General features: G+C 35.5%; 1 protein-coding gene and 1 pseudogene across 3 annotated transcripts in view; one reads left to right on the forward strand and one right to left on the reverse strand.

The window, feature by feature from the left end:
- LOC105490366 (interleukin 1 receptor accessory protein like 1) overlaps positions 1-20083 on the reverse strand; it is a 1633350-nt gene that overhangs the window by 1001393 nt on the left and 611874 nt on the right. The gene's annotated exons all lie outside the window — the stretch shown is intronic.
- LOC112423144 (5S ribosomal RNA) lies at positions 3966-4074 on the forward strand (annotated as a pseudogene).

The following is a 20083-nucleotide window of genomic DNA, read 5'->3' on the forward strand; positions in this document are numbered from 1 at the left end:
CCTGAAATCAGCCAGTATAATTTTCCCACACAGCATGGAGAACTAAATCTCTGATAGATCCAGGATTCTGCAAGGCAGACTCTGTTAAATTGACTTTGCTGTTAAGTCAGACCAAGTAAGCTTCAGGACACTCTTTGAAAACAACTTTCCTAAATAGACTTTCAGACTCTTAACAAAAAACTCACTTTCCCTAAGGAGGCACCGATCATAGGCAATATTTCGAAAGCACATGTACTAAGGAGTTACTCTTTCTATACATGTGTGTCCAGGGTAATGACTACACAGAAAGCCAATATCTTCTCAGTGAAAATTCACAGATAAAGTCTCCAAGCTGAAACAGAACTTTGCATATACATGACAATGCAAATTACATCACCAAGTGACTCTTCTTTGACAAATCCAAATCACTAAGTCCTTAATAGAATTCTGCACTTTACTTCCCAGCATCGTAATACCAATTGACTATACTTAATCCTAAGTAAATAATCATTCCCTTGGGATTAGCAAATTAAAAATTTAGTAAATTTCTAAAGAAAAATGGATATATTTTTCTGTGCAAGAAAGCAAATTGTGTTTTAAAAAGAAAACAATATAAAATACTCATTTTTGACAACAGCAAGAAAAATGAGCATATTTCAAATTACTCCCTTGTATGTTATAATTTCACTCTTTATTTCTGTCTATACGAGTGAAGGAAGAACCCAGTTTTCTGATGATCCAACCAAAAACACCGATAAACATATTTTTATAAAGAAGTCATGAATTAGAAAGAATATAGACTTTGAAGCCAAAACATTCTACATTTTAATCCTATCTATGCAATTTTCTAGTTATATTATGTTCATCCATTTACTTAACCTCTACTCTATTAAGTATAAAATGGGAAGAAATAACACTTTGGGGGAAAGGACAATGTATAAGACACATTCCATGTAATTTCTACATAATGCAGTTAAGAATTTTTAAATAAATTCTTAATGGCAAAATATTTAATAGACTCACAGGATAGGAAACAAGTTTCTATTCCATAAGACCTAGCATCTAGTTTTTAAAAATACTCGATTAAATCTCATCTTTTAGGCACAACTTTGAGGTTTTTGCAGGGTCAGCAAATTTTATGTCTTCTTTGATTTTATTTTTCTTCCTCATGTAGCCCACCATCTACCAGCTTATATCTAATGCATTCAGAGCCACCCGAGGCTAATACAATATGCATAATAATCTTCATGAGTCTATCCTTCTTAGCATTATCAGCATTGCATTTTTCGATTTCTACTCATTTTCATAAAATGGACAACCTTTCAAAAAATGTGCTCGTTAGGTAAAGATGGAAATGTTATTCATACTGAATTGTTAATTGGTATTCAACCCCGTCAGGGAATAGGCTGAAGTCTTTATTTCACATTTCCTAATAAAAAATTCAGATGTGGTTTACCAAAGACCATCTAAGGCTGGCAATATATAATATATAAAAGGATGGGTTGCACTAACATCAAATCTATGAAACCATAAAGAACATCTCTGTGCATATGTGTTACATAGGATCACTTAGTTTTTAATGGCCATGCGTTAGTATGGCATTCCCATCCTGCTATTCTATTATTCAACTCCATTAACTTCTTAATTACAGTGATCACGATTGATAATTTTATATTTAGGTTATAGATTTTCTTGTTTTCTCTCTGCCTCCTTTAACATTTGTAAGTTCTATATGGGCAAGGATCACCATCTTCTTATCACCAATACAAATAAAATAATTTTAAAACAGTGCCTAACACTCGGTCAAGGCTCAACAAATATTTGTTGACTGTATCCCAAATGAACAAAACCTAAAGTCTAAAGGATAAGCTCCCAATTCAGGGAAGATGAAGGGCATCCTTTTTAAACCTTTTCCTCTGTTAATTAATTTCACATAAAAAGTGATTCGCTCATTGGTTTCTATCATAGCCAGTTTATATTTATTATTCAATTTTTCATCAGATCAAAGAGGTGGAAGAGACCTTGAGGTGTTGTTATTGCCTTGAGGTGCTGCTACTTAACTCAAAGCATTCAATAAGCATTAGCTTTATTCTTAAACTCTAGAGGCCTCATGAAATTCATATTAATCTTGCCTAGAGGATGTAAAAAGTGTGACATCTAGAAATGACTCTAAGACATAGCCTCCAATTCAGCCTTTACAAATATTTATTCTTGTGATGGATAGCAAATCCCTTCTCTGGGGATGAGGATTTTGTGTTTAGTGTTCACAGTTAGGGACCAGTTGATGTGTGGGGATAATGGATAAAGAGACAGATCTTAAAAGGTGTAGAGAAGAGATGAGGATGAGAGAAGGGAAGGATACCTGAGATGTATAGATAAGTTGGGGGAAAATATTTGGAGGAGAAACAAGAAGAAAGCACTGAAGAAGCATAGTGAGAAGTCTTCAAGGAGAAAGATGTGTGAAAAGGATCCTTAAATATTTTGACATGCTTGCAAAACCATAAATATCAAAATTATTTTTCAGTGTGTTGTGGTAGTTTCTTATAGGTCATTTTACATGGTTGTTTTAATATAGGATTTGTGTTGCTTTGTAGTGTGACACTGGCCTGATAATGACCACAAGATGAATCAGCATTATGTGAATTACAATCTTACCAGAAACCTGGAAGTCTCTAAAGTTTTACTGTTCATCCAATATGGTAGACAATAGCCCCATGTAGCTATTTATAATTAAATTTATAATTTAATTAAAATAAAATGTACAGACAATTTAAAATTCAGCATCAGGTCAGTTACACTAACAACATTTCTGGTGCTCAATGGCCACATGTGGCTGGTTGTTTCCATATTGGAGAGTGCAGATATTGAAAATTTCCAATACTGCAGAAAATTCTATTGACTAGCACTGCTCTAGAACTTTGAGCTTATGTCACACACATGCTATTCCAATGTTCTTGGTCCTATTAGTGATATTAAATATTGAAAGAAAAATATTTTAACATCCCTTATCCTACCTGAAGTGGTGAATTGAAAATATTGACAATAATAACATATTTGTTATGCCTTCTCTGTACTAACTTCCAGAAACCTCAGAGTTGTTTGTACTTACGTTGTTAAAACCTTTTCAGAAAGAAAGATTTTTGTGACATACTTTCATTCCCTCTAATTCAGTCCAGGTTATAATTTTTAATCTATTAAATAAGCTGAGAATTTTTAAAGTATAGTCAAAGCTACTCAGTGGATAAGATAAATACCAAGAAAATAATGAATACCTGTATTTTACCTTATGATTTTTATTTATATCAGAATAATGTGATATGGAAATATAATGCAGTGTTGACTGAAATATCATAAAAATAGATGGACAAAAATGCCCCCATGACAAACTCCAATGTCAGTGTAAATTGGAAAGCTCTAAATATGTCTGGGACAAGAGGAAGTACGTGGCTCCTAGGCTCATGCTAATCCATTATAAATCATAAGTCATGAGGGAAGAGAAATCAGGAGCATAAGCTTTAGATTAGCAGCACTGCTAGAGGAATATTGAAAGTAGAAAAAGGCAATGATGAACATTTGGATAATTTTAATACTGCTTAAACAATGGAAGGAAAGTTGTCAGAAGGACTGGGAAAGGGGAAGAGATAAAAATCCTAGGGCCTCTTTGGAGTACAACACTCTGATGTCTGTGTACAGGATAGAGAAATTTCTTACATGAACAAGTAGCAGTGGGAGGACAATTGGGGAAATTTTAGTCTGGGAGCCACCTTGGCTCTCCAAGTAATTTAAATAATTCAAATGTGGATAGAGAGATATACATTTCAGCAAAGTAAATTACAGTCAAGTATCCATCTAGACCAAAGGATATGCATGTGTATTTCATATTTGGAGAAGTCAATTAATATGGTTAAAACATATTTATGTTATATGAAATGATAGTTTAATTCAGGATTTTTCCTAGCTAAAATGCAGTTAAGAATGATTCATGAGTCTATGGCTATACCACCCTGAACATGACTGATCTCAGAGGCTAAGCAGGGTTGGGCCTGGTGAGTACTTGAGTGGGAGACTGCCTGGGAATACCGGGTGCTGTAGGCTTTTTATTTAAATAAAAATAATAATAAAAGAATGATGTATGATAGTATTGAGGATATGTTTAAGAACTTTGGACAAGAGTATCTAAGTAAAGAACCAGTAAGGTTGATGACACTCAGGTTTAGTGGCAGAAGCACTGTTCCTATGGTCAGATCACTGCATTTCAGCACTTACCTTATGAAGCAGGATGCAGAAATCAATTTATTGGTGTCTCTCTTTGCCAATAGGCAACTATGAAATGTATCCCAAGCTCTCTCAAAAGCAAAATGTTAAAAATAAATAAAATACATACCCTTGTTTGAATAGAAGCTTCCACAACAGAAAGGTACTAAATACAAATAGTGTGGTGTTATATTTTGGGTACTGAAGAGCGCCATATGAATAATAATATTTACTGAGTGCTTTCTGTATTCTAAGTGCTTTACACGCAATGACTCAGTTAATCCTCACAAGAACCCCACAAGGAAGGTAGTACACTTATCCCCATATTATAAATGAGGAAATTATAAGACTGAACGCAATTTTTATTCTAATGCCCACAGCTGGGTTCCTGAGGAGCTTGCTCAAAGATGATTACAGCAAGCTGCCCAGATGACCTAATGTCAAGTATAGCTATCAGCAGAGAGTTAGGCAGCACCACTGGAAAACAACTGTAAATTTAAACAGGAAATGGATACACAGCACCTACACTGAATGTGTTGTCTTTAGAACAATGAAATTGAAAGAGAAAACAGACACCTTGCTCCCTCATCATATTTTGTGGCACTGATCAGTTCTGGAGAAAAAAATAGAACAAAAATATCCTCAAATTTGAGGCATATCTGCTTTATCCCTCAGTTCTTATTTAAGGTACTGGTATATTTTAAGATTTTAATAAATATTGAACATATATGCATAAATACAGTAGCATAAAACAGGTACAGGAGGTAGATGCAAACCCAAAAGCAGTGATGGGAGAGGGGGTTTGAACAGTGAGGCAGGCAAAGGTTAAAGGGAGATAGGTAGGGCTTAAAGAGCTGGGGATAATTAGGGGTTGCGTTAGGATACTTCAGGATTAATGAAGAGCATGTACAAAAAGGAGAAAGTGTAGACTTCTCTTCAATTCTTCTCCTAACTGCAGTGAATGCCAACTATGAGCCAGGCCCTAGTTCAGCAGGGAGAACAAAGGTAGATCTGCATTTTTACCACATTTGGATGGTAAACAGGAAGACAGGGCTGGGAGGAGAAGAGAAGAAAACACAATACAGACCATCACAAAATATAGACATTGTGCTAAGATGTCTAAGAGAGGCACAGGTAGTTTGCATTATCTTGCCAACTGGATGTTAAGGGCCTTGAGGAATAAATCATATCTTCAAACATTTTTAATGCCTTAATATATTTCCTTGCATATAGCTGGCTATTAGCAAACAATTATTTTAGAGGTAGTATGGCATAATAGAAAAAACATTGGTTCAGGAGTCCTGAAAGATGACTGTTTCAATTTTTCTTCTCTGTGAAAAGAAAAAAACCCAAGAGATTTTTAGATCATTTTAGGATCTTTTTCAGGTTTATTAAGTTAAACTCCATGATTAGTTTATCAGTTATTTAGTGTCAATGTTAATAAGGAGTCCTCCTTTGAGAGACATGACACGATGTGTGAGACAGTGCACCTGACCTCTTATCAAGGCAGGCCATTAAAAGCCAGACTCATTCTACCTACAGCATGGGACTAAGCAGAATTTTTTTCTTTTTCTTTTGAGACAGGGTCTCACTCTGTCCCTCAGGCTCGAGTGCAATGGCACAAACATAGCTCATAGCACCATCAATCTCCCAGGCTCAAGTGGTCCTCCTGCCTCAGTCTCCTGAGTAGCTGGGACTACAGGCATGCGCCACCATGACCAATTAATTTTTTTTTTTAATTTTTAGTAGAGATATGGTCTTGCTATGTTGCCCAGACTGGACTCAAACTCTTGCGCTCAAGAGATCCTCCTGCTTTGACCTCCCAAAGTGCTGGGATTACAGGTGTGAGCAACCGTGCCTGATCTAAGTATAATATTTTATCAGATTAGAGATACTGGACCCTTGAGCCTTCACAGATTTGTTTGTGGAAGTAGGCTAGAAATAAGGAATGTGTATGCTGTACACAAGAAAAAAAATAGCCAGGTGACCCATATATGCATTTGTCCTCAACCTAACTGTAAACTCCCTCTTGACAGAAAACTCTTGCTCTGGAATATTTCACTTAAAAAGTAAAATCTACAAACTAATTACAAGCATCATAAATGGACAATGTGGCAGAAGGTGCAGGGAGTAAGATTCAAGATTTACACTAGGCTATTTCAAGTCCAAGTTATACATGTTTGACAAAAGAATTATTTAAGAAATTAATATAAAAATTAGATAGGATAATTTAAACAGAGAACATAACACAGAATGATTATAATAAACTTCACCCATGTTAACAGACGTTTGACTTGATATATAAATATGAGTGGGTAAGAATGGTCAGTAACATTTATTGGGGTGGGAATATGATCTAGCAGAGTAAAGATGTGCTGGAAAAAAACATCAATTTGAAGAGATGAAAAAACTGGGATGGCAGAGAAATCAGTTTGTTCACATTTGTGAAACAGCCTATGTAAAACATTGGAGGTGAGAGAAGAGAGTTCCAGCCAAGTGACGGAGAACCATTCTATCTCAATGAATGAGTCATGGCTCCCCTGAGAGTCAAGATGATTTGCATGTTTGGTGATTGATGTAGATAGAGGTAGTAAATCACACTGAGTCTTAGCTAAAAGGCTCTGCCATCTCAGTCATAGAAAGATGAACATTTGTACACTATACCTCAAATACTCGTTGTTGAAATGCACTATAACTTCAGGAATGATCTGAAAATATCCATCAGTCAACTCTGATGAACTTGGATCACAGAGAACTCCACCACTGGGGATCATTTACAATTTCATGTGGTAGATTAAGGGCTTCAGGCATTTTTAACTTTGGAAATTTTTAATAGGCTTTTAAAAAAATCAACATACTGCATTTTTCCCCAGAATACATTGCCATTACCAAAGGGAAAACAAAAAACAACCATCACAAAAACAAACTTGTTACCCAAGAGATTGAAATACATATTCAGTGTGCTGGTAATGTTTCTGACTCTCTCTTTTCAGAAACATCATTATTTTTCCTTTTGTTTTAGGATTGCTGATTTTGCTATCTGATTAAGGCTAATGTTAAAAGGGAGAGCCAGAGAAGCAAAAAGGTATTCTCCATGGAGAATAATTCTATTACTATTGCAGGACCATTCTTGTAGCTAAGAGATACATTCTTTCAAGAAGAAAAATTGGCTCTCTACAAATAATGACTGAATATTTCAACTGTAAAAAGAAATGATGATACAATTAGCTTTAGAAACTAGTGAATTACTAATAACCAGAATAAAATAGGGCAAAAAGGAAAATACTAGTACCTGACTACACATGAAAGTCTATTGAATAAAGTATAAGAAAATTAACACTGTTGCATTGTTCAAAATGTTTAAAGATGGAATCAGTATCTGGAGCTATCTAAGTATGGGTGGTACCATCCCCTCACTCCCTGAAGATTTTAGCTCCTGCCTAACTGTTACCCTCTCCAACATATGATGCTTGTCATAACTTCTGGTACTTTAAGTGTCTGTTGAAAACAATCCTCTCACCATCTTGCCCTAGTAATTCACTGAACTTTTTGACTCCAGAGACCTTGTCCTCCACCCTGCCTTGGTCATTTGGTTCTGTGATCATACGATAGATGTTGTTAGAAACTCAGTTATACACATCACACTTTCTAACCTCCACCTTCTAAGTCTCCAGATAATTCCATCTAGTACCCCATTCCAACAACACGTTGATATTACCAGGCCCTCCAATCCATTCATTCTACTGGCTTTTCACTATTCCTTATGCCATTCGTGGCATCACTTCTCTTTTTATCAAGCATAAACTCCATGGTGTATTGTAAACACTTTTTTAAATATATATTTACATTGCTCTGTTCTCTCTCAAATCTGGTGCCCACTTGATAAATCTTAAACCCCGGTTACCACCAACTCTCCACTCATTCACTGTTCACTCTCATGCTATGGAAACTTCTGGAGGAAAACACATAATCTCTCTGACTAGTCACCTTTTGAATTCATGACCACTAGATTCAAGTTGGCTCCTACTATGACTCAGCAATCTGACTCACTCTCAAATTTACCTAAATATTGGGGAATCTTTAAAAACCAATAAAGCAAGGCATCACCCCAAGATTCTGAGTAAAGATGTCTTGGTTACAATCATCTGGACTTTGGAATTTTTAAACGCTCTCTGAGGTCATTTTAGTATATAGCAACGTTTCAGAATCTCGAGTCTGAATGGCTATTTTATTCTCTCCCCTTTCCTCACACCTTCAACACCTCCTTTCCCACTCTCAGTTAATGACCTTGTTTTTCATTTATCTGAGAAAATTGAAGCAATCAGTAAACAGTTGCTCCCTAGCCTCATGTCAACATATCTTCCCACGTGCCTGCATTGGTGCCCAACACTGTGGATCACCAGTCTTTGTTCTGATGACGGAACCCACCTTGTATGTTCTAGATCTCATTCCCTCTTACCTACTCAAGGACATGGCTCCAGCAATCAGCTCTACTCTCTACTGCATCACCAATTTCTTCCTCTCTTCCTGGTCATTCCTGTGTGTATTCTATGCTATTATTTTCCCATCTTAAAAACATCCTCTCTTGACCGTATTTCCCACTTACAGTTTCAGCTCCATTTTTTTATTCCCCTCAAATGTGAAACTGAAACATGTTCATTTTTCAACACTTGTTCTCTTACCTCTTTTTTGCGATGGAGTCTCGCTCTGTAGCCCCAGGCTGGAGTGCAGTGGCATGATCTTGGCTCACGGCAACCTCTGCCTCCCCGGTCCTGGTTCAAGCAATTCTCCAGCCTCAGACTCCAGAATAAATGGGATTATAGGCATGCACCATCGCACCTGGCTAATTTTGGTATTTTTAGTAGAGACGGGGTTTCACTATGTTGGCCAGGCTGGTCTTGAACTCCTGACCTCGTGATCTACCTGCCTCAGCCTCCCAAAGTACTGACTTGTTCTTATCTCTTAGGTCTCTCCTTAATTCTCTCTTAACCCAAATTCCTCTTTCAATTATACCTTTACTCCCAACACCTTTTGAAACTACTCATCAAGGTCACTAAAGGCTGCTGACATGGTTTGGATCTGTGTCCTTACACAAATCTCATGTTCAATTGTAACCCCCAATGTTGGAAGTTGGGCCTGGTGGAAGTTGATTGGATCATGGGGCACAGTTCTCATAAATGGGTTAGCACCATCCCATCTTGGTACTGTATAGTGAGTGAGTTCTCATGAGATCTGGTTGTTTAAATGTGTGTGGCTCCTCCCCACTCTCTCTCTTGCTCCTGCTCTGGCCATGTAAGACATCCTTGTTTGCCCTTGCCTTCTGCCATGATTGTTAAGTTTTCTTAGGCCTCCCCAGAAACAGAAGCTGCTATGCTTCCTGTACAGCCTGCAGAACTGTGAACCAATTAAACCTGTCTTCTTTGTAAATTACCCAGTCTCAGGTATTTCTTTATAACAGTGTGAGAATGGACAAATACAGCTACCAAGTTGTTAAATCTAATGGTCAATTCCTAAGTTTCACCTTCTTTGACAAATAAGCAGCATTTGATACAATCAATAACACTTTCCTCCTGGAAACAGTTTATTACTTTGACTTCTTCAACAGGAATCAGCAAATTATAGCCTATGGATCAAATCAAGTCTGCTGCATCATTTTTAAGTAAAGTTGTATAACATAAACATGTTCATTTGCTTACCTGCTGCCTCTAGCTGTTTTCCTTTTGGCCTATGAAGCCTAAAATATTTACTATCTGGCACTTTATAGAAGAAGTTTGCCAATGATCCCTAACTTCTTCTTGACTTCAATCCTTGTCTTCCTTTTACCTCACTGTTCACTCTCTTTTTAGGATCCTTAACCAGTTCCTTTTCATCTCCCAAGCCACTTAATGTAGAAATGCCCCAAGATTCAGTCTTTGGAACTCTTCTCTTCTCTGTTTATACTCACTTCCTGGGTAACCTAATCCAGGACCATAGCATTAAATTTCATCTTTCCTGGAATGCTTCCTTGAAACCCAGTTTTAATGACAAACTGTCTATTTGGAAACTTCACTTGGATGACTAAACATATCTTGAAATTAATTTGTCAAAAACTGAATTCCTGACCTTCTCTCATATCTGTTCCTTCTGCAGTATTTCCCATCTCAGTAAATGACAACTCTATCCTCTCAAAAGGTTAAACCAAAAATCTTGGATTCATACGTGACTCTTTCATATATATATATATGTCCTCTTATGAAATTCTCTTGTCTTTATCTTCAAAATACATTCACAACCCACCACCTGTCATTATCTCTACTGCTACCACCATAAACCAAGTCATCATCATTTCTGGCCTAAACTATTTCAATGGATTCATAACTGGTCTCCCTATCCTTTCCTTTGTTCCTATCCTCAATCTACAGTGCCAATCCTCTCTCATTTGATTCTCAATATAGAAGCCAGAGATATTCTTTGAAAATATTAAGTTAGATGACATTATGCCTTTTTCAAAACCTCCCATTCACATCCCATTTTACTCATATTAACTATCAATCTTTTAACTTACAAGACATTACATGATTTTTATGAACTTGTCTTCTTTTTCTCCTCCATTCTTTACTATGCTGCAGCCACTCTGACCTCTGAACTCTTCTTTGAATATGACATACATGTTCATTTCTCTTGTTGTTTACATTAGATATTACATTTAGGATGCTCTTCCCTGAGATATCCTAATACCTCAATCCCCTATCTCCTTCCCCTCTTTTGCAAATATCACCTACTCAGCAGAGTCTTCCCTGTCCATCCTATTTAAAACTGCAAGTTCCTCTCGGTATTGTATATTCTACCTTCCTGCTTTATCTTTCTCTAAAACATCTATCACCATGTAAAATATTTTCTATATTTATATAACTTACTGCATATCTCTTTACATTAGAAAACATTTTCCTTGAGGGTAAGATTGTTATATGTTCTATTTACTGCTGGATCCCTGGTTAGCAGAAGAGACTTCATAGGTGTTCATGAACATGTGCTGATTGAATGAATACTTGGAGTTGAAAGAAAACAATTAGAAAGTTGCTCAATTTTTTTACTTCTAATTTTCCTTCAGTAAATTCCCAAAGAAACATGTATCTTAGTTTTTTAGCCCAATTCCAATATTAATTGTTTCTACATTTGTACCAGGTTTTGTACTAGAGCTAAGGAATCCCAGAATGACTTAGAGCAATGTTGTTTAATGTGATAGGACAGTTAAATTGTTGTAAGTGCCAGAAAATGTTGAGTCTACAGAGCTAAAAGATGGTAACACAGAGGGGGCAAGCATTTGCTATCTTCAAAGATCATCCAGCATTTCCCAGGATGAACAAGAGTTGCAGAAGGGGCAGGGAGAACACTGATAGAGGGAACATAATAAGAAAGAAGTATGAAACAAGTATTCACCACAATACTTCTATACAGCTGAATCATATGGTGATTTTGAAAAAAAGAACAAATGACAGAGTATGAGTCTGAAGAGATGAGCATTGGCCAGATGATTTGTATTAAAAATGTTAGAAGTAGGGACACAATAATTTACCTGAATGCAAGTTGACTTGACATTTATAATTGAGTATCTTCAAATAAATCACTTTGAGTCAATGTGAAAAACTTCCATGTTCCACTTAGCATGCATTTAAAATGTGTATACACACACCATTTATATCTATACATACCCTTAGGCCAGTACCTCCATCTCCTTACGTTCTGCTCTATATAAATACACTGTATCTATGTTACACTACATACAGAAGATTTCAGAAGATGATAATCATCCACTTTTCAACTATCCAAAATTTAGGGAAGAGAGGCAAGAAGTACAGGAGTAGGACATCTGGGAGTTCCAGGACTGAGCTGGCCATTTATGAGCCAAATGGCATAGATCAAGACTCTTAATCCCTGCACGTGTTAGTCTATTCATCTATAAAGGAAAATAATACCAGTCCTCACAGGGATTGCTCTAAGGACTTTAGGAGGTAATGGGAAATATATAATAAAATATAAATGCTATAAAAGATATTATCAGTAGGAATAGTAACAGTACTAAAGGAAACCTTAATTCAAGATTTATGCATATCAGATTAATAGAGATTTCTTTAGCCAAAACTCAGAGTTCAATTTTTATAACTCTGTCAAAAGTTCAAGAATGGAGATATACATGAAAGTCATGACAATAACTTCAGTGTTTATTTTCCTTAATTTTTTATTTGGCAAATATTTATTGAAAACTTAATAATTAAACAACAAAAATTGGACACTTATCAAAGGTCATATAATGTTCTATGCTCATTTTAATTATCTCATTTAATCGTCCCTGAATACCTATAAGGGAAATACTATTATTTACATTTTACATATATCAAAAAGAAAACTCGGATAGTTACTGTAAGTTGAAGGGCATCACACAACAAGTATGGGAGAAGCCAGGAGTCACAGCCAAATTTTATTCCAGTGCCAGCATCTGTAATCACTACATCAATTTATTCTGAGCCCTTCGCCCCTTATGCAGGCCCATAGTAGACCCTTAAGAAATTTCTTTGAGCAAAATTATATGATTAAACTCGCTAATAGCACAACTAAAACAAACGCATAATCTCCGAAGAGGTCTCCTTTCACTTTTCAAAATTAATGTTCTAATTGAGTCCTAGGCTAGATCATAAACCAAAGGATACACTATGAGTTTCTCAAGAACAGGGAAAGTACTTGGTTTATCTTAAACACTTTGCAAATAGTAAATACACAAAATAGGTTTTAAATGAATGAAGCAGAGGATAACCATAATGGAGCTATGGTTTATATACAAGAGCTTTAAAAGTACTCATAGTTATTACATCAGTATGTGGAAAGATGCCTGGGCTGATGGGCTCTGAAAAATTACAGAGAATCATTAAATTTACAAGTTTAATATCTGTAATAAACGAAGAAATATCCACACACAGAGTTATCATAAGTGTAGTATAGAAGAAAACTAAACAAGAACCGTGAGTCCAGCCGACAAATTAACATAATCAGTCAGAGAAAGTTCAATCAAACATATCTGTCCTGCCTAAGGCCAAAATTAAGGTATTCTTTACAGCCAAGATGATACGTTATAATGGAAAATTGTGAAATATGGAGCTGTGGAGTTTGGGCAGGAAATAAATCTTAAGAATAACCAATTCTCAACTATTCCAACACATTCAAAATTGCACTATTAATTAACATGAAGATACTATTGGCTTAATTTTCAAAAGTTACTTACAAAAACTAATGCTGTGTGCCATTGCCATAATGTATTGGTTTGAGATGGGTAGAGAATTCACTCATTCAATATGTATGAGCATGTTTGATGGGACAATCACTGTGTCATAAACAACAAAGTAAGAAGAAAAGTGCTCTGTTGTCAACCAGTCATGGTAACTTAGGGACACACAAATAACTACAAAAATGGGATTGGTGCAGCAATGGAAGTATGTATCACAGGCTCTGGAAATACTGCATGGGTAAGGGGGAAACACCGTAAGTTAAAAGAGACTTCAGAGAAGAAGAGACATTTGCACAGAACCTGGATAGATTAGTAGATGCTATCTAAATGAAAATGACTAAAGACCAAGGAAACGACAGCAGGAAGGGCATGACCAACAGGGTGAGGATGGGAAAAAGTATAAGAGATTTAAATCATGGTGAGTGGGTAAAGCTAACTATGTATAAGATGTACGAGAAGATGAGACTGGTAGTTGCTGAATCTACAAAGGTGAAATGGGTCAGGTTTAAACAGAACCATGGTGTAATGGAAAATGCCTGACCTCTGCAGTCACAGCACAGCTTTTGAATTTTAGTTCTGTCTCTTACACCAGCTCCGTGAACTCAGAAAGATATTTCCTTTCTGTGTATCAAAGTCTTCTGCTGCAAAGCAAGACATAACAATACCCTATCGACAAAGGTCACTTTGGAAGTTGGAGATAATCATGTTTTATGTCTAGCAATATAAGTTTTTTAATAAATGATAATAATAATTATTATTGTTTCAAATTCATGCTAAAAAGTTTGGACTTCGTGGGTAGGCAATGAAGAGATCTGGAATGCTTTTAAATAAGGAAGTCAATATAAGTGATGAACAGGGGAAAATAATAGAGAAGCCTGTTAGCAAGGTATTAAAACAGTTCAGATGAAAATACAGGTGGCTTTGAAATACGTTTCCAGCAGTAGGCATAAAAAGAAGTAAACAAGATATAATTTGGTGGTGGCCATGACAGGATGTGGTGACCAATTAGATCTGAAGCTGGAAAGTGAACAATGTTGATTACGGTTTCTGGAAAAGAATTAAAACCTTAAACTGTTACAGAAATACACACACACAAACACACACACACATAATTTTCAGAGTTATTTGTTTTCTGTCTGTACCTATGTTGGCAGCCCCATGTATGACCTCCCTCTCAACTCCAAATACAGATGGGTCTATTTAAATTCTATGCTAAATCCAACGCTAAAACTTGCAATTCTCCTTACCTCCCTGTTTGAATACATACACTCTCTCACGTAAGTCTCATTGATCGTTCTGCCAAATCCTAGGTCACATTTTTCTTCTAAGCTCACATGATTAATGAATTCTTCAAACACTAATGAGTTCGATACAAGAGAGATCTAGTATTGCTCAATAATTTGGTACTCTACCCATGTATTAGTGAGAAAACACAGCCATGAATTGATTATTGCTAATGATATCATGGTGCCTAAGCACCTGCAGTCCTTGTCTTCCTCTTGTAGGTCATTGGGATTTATAGATAATCTGCTAGAGATTACAAAGGAGAACCTTGAGTGGCAATGGCATCACACTCCCTTTGACTCCGAGGAACAGCTTCATCAAGAATTCTGAACCTGTTTTGCCAAAACTGTTTGTTCTTTTTTCATCCATATATTTTAAGACTATAAACAAAAATCATTCAGAATTTTCCAATTACTAATACATTATGACAATTTTATAGGTAATTTAGAAGTTTCGAAAGGGCAAGGGAAAAACATCATCTCTTGTTATGATGGTTTCGCTTTGGTAGAACAATACAGTTCTGTAGTTGGCAGTTGTTAGTTACTGAGATGGCTGTGAAACAAGTAATCCATCACACTCTGGCCAAGGAAACAAGTAAAACCTGTGTCTTAAGGGATTTTTCAAAATCAGGGAAAGTAGTATGGCTTAACTACACTGAAAATTCTATACTTCTCTTTCCCTTTTGATTTGTTTTTCATGAGATTGGATATGCAAGGTAGTTGAATATATGTATACTACATATAAATATTCTACATGTGCTTTTTTAGACTGGTATTATGTGGCTGGAAAACAATAAAAATTGTATATATAAGGGTTTTCATAAATTATGGCAAGATATAATTTTTAAGAACTTACATATATATTTTAGGTTAGGGTTTTCTTTCTGTTTTATTAAAGCCTACAGCATGCAGTATTCCCAGGTGGTCTCATGTCCAAGTACTAGCCAGGCCCAACCCTGCTTAGCTTAAAAAGTTAGGTTTTTTAAAAAGGATAACTTTTTGTGGAAAATTATTTTAAGAGATTCTAACTTCAATTCTGTATGCTGTTGTTGTTTTTTTGTTTCACATTCACAAAGCTTATATAAGCAAAATGGTATTATTCATTATTGTGATACTCAAATGTAATTATCTGTAAGGATTTATTAGGGAGTTACAAACTTGTGAATCATAGAAGTTAAGAACAGTTAGAACATCCAATTGACAAAATTGGAACTTATTTCTTCTAGTATGATTGACATGGTAACTGATACAAAGTATATACTCTTCAATATTTGCTAAATGAATTAATGTTTGTTAAATAAATTAAGAATCTGTTCTTTGTGTACCCATTTGGTTCATTCCTAAATCCTTATAAAAAAGTGAAACTTGCTTACATAGTTTAGAATTTTATGTCAACATAAAAATGTAAAAGTTTGCTGGGCGCAGTGGCTCACGCCTGTAATCCCAGCACTTTGGGAGGCCAAGATAGGTGGATCAGCTGAGGTCAGGAGTTTGAGAGCAGACTGGCCAACATGGTGAAACCCCAACTCTACTAAAAATACAAAAAATTAGCTGAGTGTGATGGCGGTCATCTATAATCCCAGCTACTCGGGAGGCTGAGGCAGGAGAATCACTTGAACCCGGGAGGTGGAGGTTGCAGTGAGCCAAGATCGCACCATTGCACTCCAGCCTGGGCAACAAGAGTGAAACTTTATCTTTATTTTTATATATATATTTCTAAAGATGAATTGAAAAAAATAAGCAAAAATATTGTCTAGCCAAAGACCAGAATATATAGTGCTACAGTATAAAATTTGTATTCCTGAATCTCTGAGAATACAATTTCTTAGCTTTTAAAAAAATTAACACTAGGGAGAAAAATGGTGGACATTACTACTGTGAGAGTCTAAAAGCTATAATATTTTAATCTACCTTACCAAGACCAGCCAAGATTATAAACCTAACAAACATCATCACAGGAATTGATGTACATGAATAGATAGGATTAAGAAATCGGTATGTGGCTATTCAAGTATTACATTCTAAATCTTCTAAAAACTGAGCAAAAATGCCTATACTGAAAAAAAAAAAAAAAGTTTCTATATAATGGCAAGCTGGCTTCTTGAAATTCAATGTTTTGCCTGAATAACTCAATTTACATTTCCAAGTCTCTTGAGAATGAGACTAAAAATCATGTAACTTTAAGAAGAAAATTCAGGAAGCCAGATTGGGAAAGAGCATGATGTAATGGTATAAGAAAAATCTGGAATAACACAATTCATATCAAACACACATTTGTCTCTGTAGGTTTTAATAAGTAACCAAAACTCCAGCTTGGAAATCCTTTTAAATGAATAAATACATAAATATAACTATACAGTAGCTTCACACCAACAAGATCTGGTTTAAAGCAAGTTGGAAGCTATGTGTTTTAGACTTCTTCCTTATTGAAGCATGTATTGTCAATTAGTTCACTTAACCATATAGCACACGGCTTTGATACAGATGTCAAAGAATGAGGGATGAATGAATGATAAGATAGACAGCTTTTACTATGGAAAACAACAAATTTCAATTGTTCCATTGTTAAAAATGACTTCTTTTGATTCAATAAATTAGTCTAAAAAGTGTATACAATACCTAATAAGTCTGACTACTAATCACTTCTAAACAAACATATAAAGAAAATAACATGTATTCCCACCACTGTTCCTGGTTTGTTACTGCCTCTACACTCATCCCATCTCTATATGTGTATGTGCACATACATGTACACAAATGTGCACATATGCGACTATACACATACATTTGCATAACATCTGTAGAAGTCTGATTCCTGTATTTTTCACATAAAATTTAATTTTGAGCATTGCCTCCATATTTATTATATATTTGAAATTTATTTTCCTTCTACATAATGCTGAACTCATAATATGTTATTTTACGGGAATACTGTGATTTATTAACAATTTCCCTTGGTTATTATAGAATCATCTTACAAATGTATTTTCTAATGCTTTCTTCAAACTTGTTCTGTGAGGTCGACCTTATTATTCCATTTTGCACTTGGGTAAAAGAGGCTAAGGGACATAATTTGCCTGTCTAAGGTCATAGAGTCTGAAACTGGCAGGACCAGAACTTCCATATGATGAGTAATGAGTATGAAATAACTCACAATTTACATTTTTGAACTTCCATAAACTCCTTATACATGATGTTACTTTGTATCTGAGCCCCCCAAATTAATAATAACCTAGACTTCATTAGATAACTAATAATTATATACCATAATAATTAACTAATGGCTACAGAACTAATGGCTCTTGACTAAGGGTTGTCAGTAATCAAAGTACACCCAAAATAATCTTAGAGATCAAAAAGAAGTCCACCAGCTTATAACTATATATTACATTTCATAAAGGAGATCTTTGCCTAAGAGACTTTCAAAACTACATTTTAGATAACATTTCTAAGGAAGAAATTCTCTTTTGTTTCTCAAGAAGTAGGTAGCATGCCATCTGGCCCCGCTGCCCTTATGATAAAAGAATGTGGGAAGCAACTTACAGTAATTGAAAAGAGACACACTACAGGGATCAAAAGTGAGGGACGCTCTCTCCCAGGCATAAGATTTCTAACTGCTTTATCAATATTTTTCTCCTTTTTACAAATTAAAATGTAAGTAAAGATGATTTTTGCACCCCTTAGGGATTATTTAAAATAACCTTTAAGGTGGAAGACTTTTTCCACTTTAACATTCATTCAGCGAGTGTATCTTGCTTGTTAGGCTGTGCATGCCTGCACTGTAACAATCTCAATCGTACATGTCAATATATAGTCAGGCAACTAGTGATGTTCATAGGGAAGTCAGAAGTGGGCATGTGCAACTCAGGAATGGTTTGATCTAGGTGTTTAAATGTCAAGTACTTGTAATGATAAGTGAGGTCATGGAAATGGATAAATCACCAAAGCAGTGAGCCTAGAAAGACAAGAGATTTAAAGGTAAAGGGTTGAGGGGAGATCTTTAATTTAAGGAATAAGAAGAAAATTTGCTCTCTATTGAAAGTAGAATTTTTTTTTTTTAATGGCTTCACTTTCTCATTGGCCAAGGGGACTAAATAAAAGAGTTTTAATTTAGAACAGTATGTAGATGTAAGGGTAAAGAAGGAAAGGAAGTTATATATAAATCTAAATACTGGATTTGAGATTCAACATTTGTGAGGCTGAAATAGTAATATAATACTTATGTAACTGATTGTGGCCGATAATAGTATATGTGGCCAATAGTATATATATGACTTAAATTGTGAATAGTTACACCAACACCAGCAGGATGGAGTTACCAAGTGATCATTGTAAAAGGAGCCTTGACTTTGGTAGAGAAGCTTCACATATTTTGAGTGGCAGAAGTTAGAAACTATTGCAGTATTCATGTAACTGGGGAAAGGAGACCAGTTCCACAAGCTCAACTGTTTGGTCACTATTTTGGCCTAGCTTTTGCCCATTGGTCATTGTGTTATATCACAACAGCAATCAATTTACAAGCCAAAAGGTGGAATTTGCAACCAAACTAAAACTGATAAAAATTGAACCAGTACTAACTGAGTTGGCCACCTCTTGTGGAAAACCATTCAGAAAGCTTCCAACAAGCTCTAGTCTCTAGACTATAATAACAATGGTTTTCTTTGTGATGCCTAAATGATTACATGTAAAGAAAATATAAATCATGCTTAAAAGAAAATGTCACTAATCTAGAGGAGGAGAAGACCTCAAATCAGCTGTAACTGTTCCAGTCGAAGTTTGATGTAGATGTTTACATTAAAATTCAGATGATGATATTAGAACCAAATACTTGATAAAACACTAGTTTAGCATTCAATATCTACAGTTGTATAAAGATAACTTTTGGGTTTGCTTAATTGATACATTGCAACCACTATGTTATTTACATAAAATACTGGCCACGAAAGACTTTAAAATTGCTCCTGTGTCATACAGACTGAAACCAAAAGCAACAACAAGAGGAGAGGGGAAGAGTTGGCAGAGGATGATCATTTTACAAAGCCTCATAGGGAAGCAAAAGCACTGACTATTAAAATGCACGAGTTGGTCAAGAAATAACACTTTGCCTTCCAGCAGCAATGTTTGGCACTCTTACAGTCACCCTTCTTCCCTGTTGTAGATGACATCTGAATACCTCAAGGCATTCTCATAGATAGAATTCTTGATCTGACAGCTAATTGGAAGAAGAGGAAATAAGAAGAACAAGAGTAATAACTTCTGGTCACAACTAACTAATAAGTAAAAACATTCATTTATGCTTCAGAAAACA

This window comes from Macaca nemestrina, chromosome X (assembly GCF_043159975.1).
Source record: "Macaca nemestrina isolate mMacNem1 chromosome X, mMacNem.hap1, whole genome shotgun sequence".
Classification (NCBI taxonomy): Eukaryota; Metazoa; Chordata; class Mammalia; order Primates; family Cercopithecidae; genus Macaca; species Macaca nemestrina.